The sequence below is a fragment of the Alnus glutinosa genome, chromosome 12 (assembly GCF_958979055.1).
Source record: "Alnus glutinosa chromosome 12, dhAlnGlut1.1, whole genome shotgun sequence".
NCBI lineage: Eukaryota > Viridiplantae > Streptophyta > Magnoliopsida > Fagales > Betulaceae > Alnus > Alnus glutinosa.
The window spans coordinates 13,896,831-13,907,212 of record NC_084897.1 but is presented as its reverse complement, the minus strand read 5'-3'; positions in this window follow the sequence as shown (position 1 = coordinate 13,907,212).

Below are 10,382 nucleotides of genomic sequence, written 5' to 3'. Positions count from 1 at the left end.
ACCATAACAAATCCTAAACCCTAAACCCTAAACCGTAAACCCTAACAAACCCTAAACCATAAACCCTTATAAAAAAAAAAAAAATAATAAAACCATAAACCCTAACCCTAAACCCTTAAGAAAAAAAAAAAAAAAAAAAAATCCTACACTTTTTAAAAAAAAAAAAAAAAAAAAAAACCAAACCCTAAACGTTAAACAAACCCTAAACCCTAAACCCTAAACCCTAAACCAAACCGTAAACCCTAACAAACCCTAACCCTAAACCGTAAACCCTTACAAACCCTAACCCTAAACCCTTAAAACGAAAAAATAAAATAATCCTACACTTTAAAAAAAAAAAAAAAAAAAAAACCCTAACCCTAAACCCTAAACCCTAACAAACCCTAAACCATAAACCCTTATAAAAAAATAAAATAAAATAAAACCATAAACCCTAACCCTAAACCCTTAAGAAAAAAAAAAAACAAAATCCTACACTTTTTTTTTTAAAAAAAAAAAAACAAAAAACCAAACCCTAAACCCTAACAAACCCTAACCCTAAACCCTTAAAAAAAAAAAAAAAAAAAAAAAAAAAAAAAAAAAAAAAAAAAAACACTTACACTTTCTAAAAAAAAACTAAAACCCTAAATAAAATAATCCTACACTTTCAAAACAAAAATAACCCTAAACCCTAACAAACCCTAACCCTAAACCGTAAACCCTTACAAACCCTAACCCTAAACCCTTAAAACGAAAAAAATAAAATAATCCTACACTTAAAAAAAAAAAAAAAAAAAAAAAAAAAAAAACCCTAACCCTAAACCGTAAACCCTAACAAACCCTAAACCATAAACCCTTATAAAAAATAAAATAAAATAAAATAAAATAAAATAAAACCATAAACCCTAACCCTAAACCCTTAAGAAAAAAAAAAAAAAAACAAAATCCGACACTTTTAAAAAAAAATAAAAAAAACCTAACCCTAAACCCTTTAAAAAAAAAAAAAAAAAACACTTACATTTTCTAAAAAAAAACTAAAACCCTAAACTCTAACCATAAACCCTTTAAATTCGTACACCCCAATTTTTTTACTGTAAGACGTATGATTTGTCTTGTCCTCTTAACCCTATACAGAGAAATATGGACAAGTCTTGGCTGTCAGCACCTAGGGGTACGACACGGTATAACGACGGGTGTAGGGCGTTTGTGGCATTTGCCGTTAGTAACTGTACGGCCGTCGATGGAAAAATTTATTGCCCATGCAAGTATTGTCGAAATAACCAGCATCACACTCCAGATTACGTTCTTGCCCACCTGACTGGAGGTAGGGGGATGAATCCGGGATACAATTTGTGGTATATGCACGGTGAGACTACGACTGGGTCCGCTATTCCTGGTCAGTGTTCGAGTTATCACAGTGGCACAAATACCGCTGCCTGTAGCACTAAACATGGTGAAGTCACAGAACAGGAGGGTGTGGTCGTGGAACAGGATGATGACATGCACGCCATGTTGCGTGACGCCTTCAGCATGCACGATGTTGCTGAAGCCGTCAGTACAGATCCGCAACAAGTTGACGAAGATACCTCTTGCGTTGATGCATTGAAGTACCAAGAGTTGTTAAAGACCGCCGAGAAGCCCCTTCACCCTGGTACAAAGCATAGTAAATTGAGTGCTACTGTACACATGTACAATTTGAAGTGCGTTGGAGGTATTAGTAACAAGATTTTTTCAGACATTCTCGAATTTATCAATCAGTTGTTGCCTCCTTGCGATGAGGCATTGCCAGATAACACGTATGAGGCGAAAATGTTTCTAAGTGGCATGGGTCTGGGGTATGAGAAGATTCCGGCGTGCCGTAATGACTATATGTTATTCTGGAAAGACAATAAAGAATTAGATTCATGTACCGTATGTGGAGAGTCTAAGTGGAGGGCTGATACACTTGTAGATGATGATGGTGAGATCATATCAGCGAGAAAAAAATGCCCGGTGAAGATCTTGAGGTGGTTTCCACTCATCCCACAGTTGCAGAGGTTATTCATGTCTGAGCATACTGCGCCCCATATGAGATGGCATGCAGAAGGCCGCACTAGGGATGGCGTATTGAGGCACCCGGCCGACGGTGAGGCATGGAGATCGTTTGACATTTTACATCCAGATTTTATGGCAGAGAGTAGGAACGTCCGGCTTGGTTTGACAGCAGATGGATTTAATCCATTTGGGAACATGAGCACATCCCACAGCACATGGCCCGTAATGCTTGTGCCGTACAATTTGCCACCGTGGATGTGCATGAAACAGTCATCCTTCATCCTGTCCCTGGTTATCCCTGGACCGAGCTCACCAGGTATGGATATTGATGTTTACTTTCAGCCATTGATTGATGAGTTGCTGGAACTGTGGAATGTAGGGGTACGAACATTCGATGCTTCAAAGGAGGAAAATTTTATTATGCGATCCCAGTTGATGTGGACAATAAACGACTTGCCAGCGTATGCAGATTTATCTGGTTGGCCTAACAGGAGTGCGAAGGCATGCCCTTGCTGTATGCAATCGACACGTTCTGTACGCTTAAAGAACGGTTGCAAATTTTGCTATATGGGGCACAGGAGATACCTGCCGGCTGAACATCTGTGGCGGCTGAACAGGAGAACATTTGATGGTACTGAAGAATTTGACAGCGCGCCGATTATGCCATGCGGAGACGAGATCCTCCAACAGTTGGACGGAGTTGCGTTTGGGGATGAGACCGCGGGTAAGAAGAAGAAACGGAAGAAGCGGAAGAAGGGTGCAGGGAGTTCCGATGTTATATGGAAGAAGAAAAGTATATTTTTCAGATTGCTGTATTGGAAAGACAATTTGCTTCGGCACAATCTTGACGTTATGCACATAGAGAAAAATGTCATGGACAATATACTTGGCACTATTTTGGATATAAAAGGGAAAACGAAGGACAACTTGGCAGCTCGGCTAGACTTGCAGGAAATGGGGTTGAGACCTAAGTTGCATCCGTTCACGGCCGCCAATGGTAAAACGTATATTCCCGCTGCCTGTCACACCATGTCTAGAGAGGACAAAGAAGACTTTCTGAAGGTTCTTCGAAATGTGAGGGTCCCGGACGGATACGCCTCGAACATTTCACGATGTGTTCGGCTCAAGGACCGTACAATTTCCGGCTTGAAGAGCCATGATAGCCACATACTGATGCAACAGCTTCTCCCAATTGCACTGCGTAAGTCATTGCCTGATAAAGTTGTTAGACCTCTTGTGGAGATTTCTGCATTTTTTAGAGGCATATGCTCAACAAAGCTATCACAAGAAGATATGGACCGACTGCAGGGTGACGTCTGTATCACTTTGTGCAAGCTAGAACAGATATTCCCTCCAGGGTTTTTTACCAGCATGGTTCACTTGGTCGTGCATCTTGTGCGCGAGTGTAGACTCGGCGGACCCATGCAGTATAGATGGATGTACCCGACAGAGAGGTAAAATTCGACGTAATATGTAAATATATAATTTGATTTAAATGTAACCATAATTGACGACAATTAAATTGTCGTGCATGTGTGTACACCAGGAGTCTGGGGAATTTCAAGTCTACTGTGCGCAATAAAGCGGCTCCTGAGGGGTGCATTGCGGAGGGGTACATAGCGACCGAGCTGGTAACGTTCTGTTCAAGGTATCTGAATCACTCACCAACATTCCACAACAGACCTCAGAGGAATCCTGATGGATCCAAGGGGGCGGGCACGCGTGTTACCCTGAACCGGTTGATAATGCACCAGATTCATCGTTATATTGTGTTCAACTCTGAAGAGTTTCACAATTTGCGGACGTAAGTAGTGTTTATATATTTAACAGAATTCGAATAACGCAATTAATAACAAATACTACATAATTGTATACGCTGAATGTAGGATGCACAAAGACACGCTTAGGCGATCATGCACTAGAGGTCGCATTACGGAGGCTCTTATTGAAGCACAACATCATGAGCAGTTCTGCGAATGGTACCCTGCATATATAAGGAAATAGTTGTAATTTTGAAATTGGATAAATTTATGCGGGTTCAATATAATTACCCAATACACGTGTTTAATATTTGTAATTATAACATAGGTCGATGGCCTTGACGATCAACGTAAGGAGGAATTGGGCCACAACTTGGTTATGCGTTGTAGAGGACTGAAGGAGACAGCGATCAAGTACAACAGGTACGTGGTAAATGGGAAATTTTTTTGCACGCTTGCCCATGATGTGGGAAGGAGGACTCAGAACAGCGGCGTATGTGTTCCTACCGTTGAAGGCGAAACGTACTACGGGCAGTTAACCGATATAGTTGAGGTCGAGTACTATGACAGGACTACGTACGTCCTATTTAAGTGCAATTGGGCAGACCCCACGATGGAAAGAGGATTCACAATAGACGAGTATGGCCTAATGTTTGTCAACTTCAATCACCTCGTCCACAGGGGAGAACTGATTCAGGACGAGCCGTACGTGCTTACATCTCAGGTGGATCAAGTATTCTACGTCGAAGATGGAAGGAACCCAAATTGGGTTTGTGTGGTTAGGACCAAACCGCGCAACGTGTACGACGTTGGCCAGGGGGATGGGAGTAATGAGGATGGTACAACCTACCATGAGTGCGTACCGCTCGTACTAGCCACTGATGACCTACCCGATACGAATGATGAATTCGAGTACGACAGGCCCGACATTGATCCGATTGAAGCTCCCGTGATACAATGATTGATGTATTTGTTGTGAGTATAATTAGCTTGAACTCAACACACTTGACCGATATATATATTGTTTGTACAATTCGCTTGAACTGAATACGAATTTTTATTATTTGCATAAATTCGTTGTATAATTTGCATATTCATTAAAAATATATTACAAAAAATATTCTAATTAATTTGTCTACATTTGTTCGCAGGTATTGATGGACCAGGGACGCCCTCCTTATGCATATCGGGCACCTCGCCCACCCGTGCCCCCCATGACCACGCCCACTGATTCGACGGCAGTATATACTACGGCGTGGCCACACCACCCAGACGGGGCTTATAGACCATTGTTGCCGGGTATGGTGGCCGTGCCCACGTCAGATCACGGGCAGACCAGCACAGCTGGACCTTGCAGCTCTCCATTGTCGGAGCTGCCGACATTATCTCAGATAGGGTTCACCCAACCGGGTAACGCCTATCGATGGTGGGTGCGAGAGGGGATGGGGTCACAGGGTTATGCACCGTACTTTCCGTATATGTATAGTGTACCGTCGACGTGTAACCCTGATAGTGAGACGCAGGATGGTAGACTTCCACTGTCACAGACCGGGGAGATGCAGATGCCGGCTGTGGGGTTGGGACAGATACTGGCACAGGCGGCGATGCAGGGCCAGATTTTGGGGGCGAGACAGATGCCAGCATCGGGGGCGAGTCAGGGCCCAGGGCATGTAGAGAGCCAGATGCCGTTACCTGGTGAGAGCCAAATGCCGCTTTCCGGTGAGAGTCAGATGCCAGATGTGGGGGGGAGCCAGAGTACCCATGAGGAGGACGTTGCGATGTTGGGTACCGATCAGTTGGCCCCCGGTAGACCCCAGGGTATGGATTCAGATGATGATCAGCAACCTCCACCAGCCGGGGAGGTTTGGCGAGGAGGTTGCAGGCGACCCAGCGACACAGCACATAGGGATTGGGCAGATTCGGTTGATGGGTAAGTACATATTTAGACATCCTTAAAACTCATATTATGTTACCAAAATATTTTTTTTAGTTTGGAAAAAAATAACTATTTGATTACATTTTGTTTATATATATATATATATATATATATGTGTGTGTGTGTGTGTGTGTGTGTGTGTGTGTGTGTGTGTGTGTGTGTGTGTGTGTGTGTGTGTTATTTAGTGTTAACCAATTAAATGTTGAATATATTTTTCATTAGGGTACAACCCAGACGGGACCATTTATTATGAGGTGATTGATGACCCAGCGAGAAACTGGGTGCTCCCGAGGGGGAAGAAGGTTGTATTGCAGTACAATGCTGCTATACAACCTGTAGGACGAGCCTGCAATCGTTTTCGGCGGGCAGAGGGCAAGATGATCAGGAGTGGGTCCTACATATACATGCGGGACGAATGGGCGAGGGTAAATAGGCAGATTAAGCAGGCAATGTGGAACGCGCTGATGGTATGTTTATGAATATAATTTAATTATTTATTTGAATTAAACTTGAGATTAATGTTTTCCTTGAAGTTTTTAAACCTATAATGCTTTGATTGAATGTGCAGGAGGAGTTCTATATACCTGTATCAGTAGACGCGCGCAGGGCACAACAGGAGGCGTTGAATGATATTGGCCGTAAGCACCGCTCGTGGAAGTCGAGGTTCAAAACCAAACTATGTATTGGAGACGGTGACACGCCCGAGAGTATCCGTGCGAGAATGCCGGAAAAAGTTTTTGAGGAGTATGATGCAGCAGATGTAGAGTTCCTGCTGAGAGATTGGTGCAGGGAGCATAAAATCGTATGTAGGCCAAAAAAAATGTCAACTATTTTTTAATAACAGTTCATTTAATTTTAGTTTTAATTTAAGTGTGTCAATTGTTACATTTTTATTTTTATGTTCAATGCGTAGGCAACCTCTGAATGGATGAAGAGGCTGCGGGAGCGGAATGACCTTCCCCATTGTGCGGGATCTAAAAGTTATGCCAGATTTAATCACGATGAGGTAATTAAATATATATGTTTATGTTTTTAATATTTGTTGGTAATTGTTTTTCTTTTTCTTTTTCTTTATACTATTTTTATCGCTATCTGTTTGTTATATATGTCAACTGCATGACGACAGACATGTACATCTGGCACGCCCCCCACTCGCGCCGCGTCGTTCGTGAAGACCCACACAAGGAAGGACGGCACTTACGTGAACGACCGTACACGGGTCTTATGCGTATGTTACTGATTTAGTTTACTAATATTTTTAAATTATGTGTGATATGTCATTATTCAATATATGACTTTTTCATGTTGACGACGTACAGGAGAGGATGACGCAGAGTTTATCCAGTGATCCAGCCGCCACGCAAAGCGTCTCCACAGACACGGTGCGTTGGGCACCGAACGACGCTTACGAACAGGCGGTTGGGAGGCCTGAGTATGCAGGGAGGGTTCGGCAGGTTGGGCCGAACGTTACACCTGTTCGAGGGACATGTTTCTCATATAGGCCTCGGTCACAGGGGGGACCATCTCAGGGCACGTCTCGGGATTGGGCCGAACAGTCTCGGAAGATGGAAGAGATCCAAGCTGAGCTACAGGCTGAGCGAGCGAGGAATGACCGGTTGGAGCAGCGCGTGCAACAGTTCGACGGCATAGAGCAGCGCTTGCGACAGTTTGAGGTCTTCATGTCCTCCATGGGAGTACCAGCACCATGTGTTGGTAATCAATCTTCACCTGTACACGTAGGTAGTACGTCGTCCGTTAGTAGTGCATCTGCAGGTATGATTTATATTGTGTATAGGACAAAATTAATTTCAATTTGTTTTCATTACCCCTTTAATTTTGCAAGTAATATTATATACTTTAATTGTCTATATTATTTGCAGGTAATTCGACAACGGTTGGTACGTTGTCGCCTGTTGGACGACAGCTGAGCCAGCACTCCACTGTCGCTACACCTTCGCCCGCTACACCATTCATTGCGCAGCAATCGTCGGTTGGCGAGAACACGCCTGGGACGGTACCTCGTGATTCGCAGGGACGCCCTTCAGATTTGTATATATTTTGTGTAATTATTTTTTGTTCGTAAATATTTGCTTGTTAACGAATATGTTATTAATTATTGGTTTGTGTAATATGATTTCGTGTTGTTTTTGGGTAAAATAAATATTGCGTTATTTGTGGTCGGAAATTACAAAACTTGAAAAATTCAAAAAAAAATTTAATTAACCCAAATAAATTTTAAAAAACAATAACAAAATTATTTTTTTAAAAAAAAAAATCCAAATTCAGTTTTTTATTTAATTAAAATTTTTATTTAATTTTTTAATTGTATTTTTAATTAAATTAAAAATACAATTAAATAATTAAATTTAAATTTGATTTAAATAAAAAACTGAATTTGGATTTTAAAAAAAAAAAAAAAAACAATTTGACACGTGTATTGGAATACACGTGTCAAATTTGACACGTGTATTCCAATACACATGTCAAATTGTGCAGTTCGTGACATGCACATTTGACACGCGTAATACGCGTGTCAAAATGCACGTGTCTAACTGTTTGACACGTGTACGACACTGTACACGTGTCAAACTGCACGTGGCTATTTGCATGCATTTTTGTAGTGATCATTTATTTGTTTAATTGTGTTTTGCACAAACGAAAAATAAAGCAAAATACTTTTAGATTTTCTATTATAGCAAGAGACAGTGAATCAAAATTTAAATACAGAAAGTATCAGTAAAGAGAACTGAAGATGAAAGAAAGATTGTTATCTTTTTAATAATTGGACATCAGTTACTTCTATATTGTGTTGAATAACAGTCAATCCAACCGTTCATAACTGCTTAAGTAACAATCATAATCTGCTATTGGAGTTGTGGATAAATGATTGTTGTATAACTCTTGTACAATTTTTGTATAACTCCAACAATTTTTTTTTTTGTAAAATAAACCATTGAATATGTAGGACCCACATGTATGAAAACATATCCCATAGTTGGTTTGAAAAAAAGTTGGATTAAAGACATTTTTGGTACTTGTAGTTTGAAGACTTTATTTTTTACCCCTGTGCTTCAATTCGTATCACAGATGGTACTTGATTTTTGGAAAAAGACGAAATTGGTATCTCCGTTAGTTTTTCTGTCCAAAAACTAACGGCTTGTCACATGTCAACTCCTGCGAGTAGACACTTGTCATAATGTAAAAAAAATAAATAAAAAATAAAAAGGCTTAACAATTAATAAAAAATTGAAATATGACATCCATCCTATTAGTAATGGTCGAAAATTAGTAATGGTGAAAATAATGGTCGAAAATTATGTTTTTCTATCTATTTTCTGGATATTCTAGTCATATGCATGTGGGTTTGAACTTTGAAGCAATTTGAATTCAAAGTGATTCAGAGCGCTATTAGATGAGGGAGTATTATGCTTCAGTAGTGAGGGTAACATTTTTGTTTCTTGTATTATGCCTTTCAAGTTAGTAAAAATCAAAGACTCGATCGATCTGTAAGATCTAAAATGACAAATGTTCCTCCAGGCTTATTCTTTCGGCATGCTGAGATGCTGGGCTTAGTCGTCCGAGGTCCGAGGACGCCAATAGAGTTAACAATGCATGCATCGATCTTGAATATCACAAGGCCAGGTATCTTATATTTGACATCTTAATTAATTAATAGAGAACTTAGGCCTCTGCAGGACCGTCGAAGTCACTAAGAGCAATTAATTATCTTTGACAAATGATATGCCGATTCGTGGTGGAAATTGATCGGAAAAAGAAGATTCTCGTTGTGGAAAATTCAATGCAAAATGTGTCTGCGTGAAACAAACGCTTACCATTGAAAGTGCGTCCAAGTCACATGTTTCCTCGAAGTGTAACGGGAATCCTATTATCCTTTCCAAATTCTGTATTTATTATAAAGACTGATTGTTGCACTACACTTTCATAATATGAACACAATACCTCTTGTGGGAGTGAGGCTCAATAGGCCTATGTTGTGTTACTGTCGTAAAAATAGCATTTTTCATCCATTGTTATATATCTATTCCCTTCAAAGCTCTAGTGGGATCCAACTCTCTCTCTCTCTCTCTCTCTCTCTTTTTCATTGAATTTCCGCGCACAACGAGAATCTTCTTTTCAGAAGCAGCTAAAACTGAGATAATGCGTGTTCTAACACGCTGGTGAAAAACAAAGAGATTAATAATATTCTCAGTTACTTTTTATTTTTAAATTTAATTTTAATTTTAATTTAATTTTATGAGATTATAATACACCTTTTCACCAGCGTGTTAGAACACGCATTATCTCAGTTTTAGTGGCCTACTTTTCAGAAGCAGCTTCGAAGGCCGATTTAATTGATAATGATCCAGATGGGTAGGGCTAGCATAACTTTAATGGTCACTACATTTGATTGCCAAGAACCGCTAGAAAGGCTTCTATGATGTGCAAGGAGCTCGAAAACGGCTCTTTGGTGTAGGAAGGGAAATCGTATGGGACTTAAATGATATACAAAAGGAACCTCTTGGATGAAGCACATGCATTGTTCGACCAAATGCTTGAAAGGAGCGTTGTGAGCTAGAGAATAGATGGATTTTCTAGTGGCCTGATTGTGTGGAACAAGGATCTGTATACAATTTGTATTTTCTGTAAATAAAATTATCATAATTTTCTAGTGG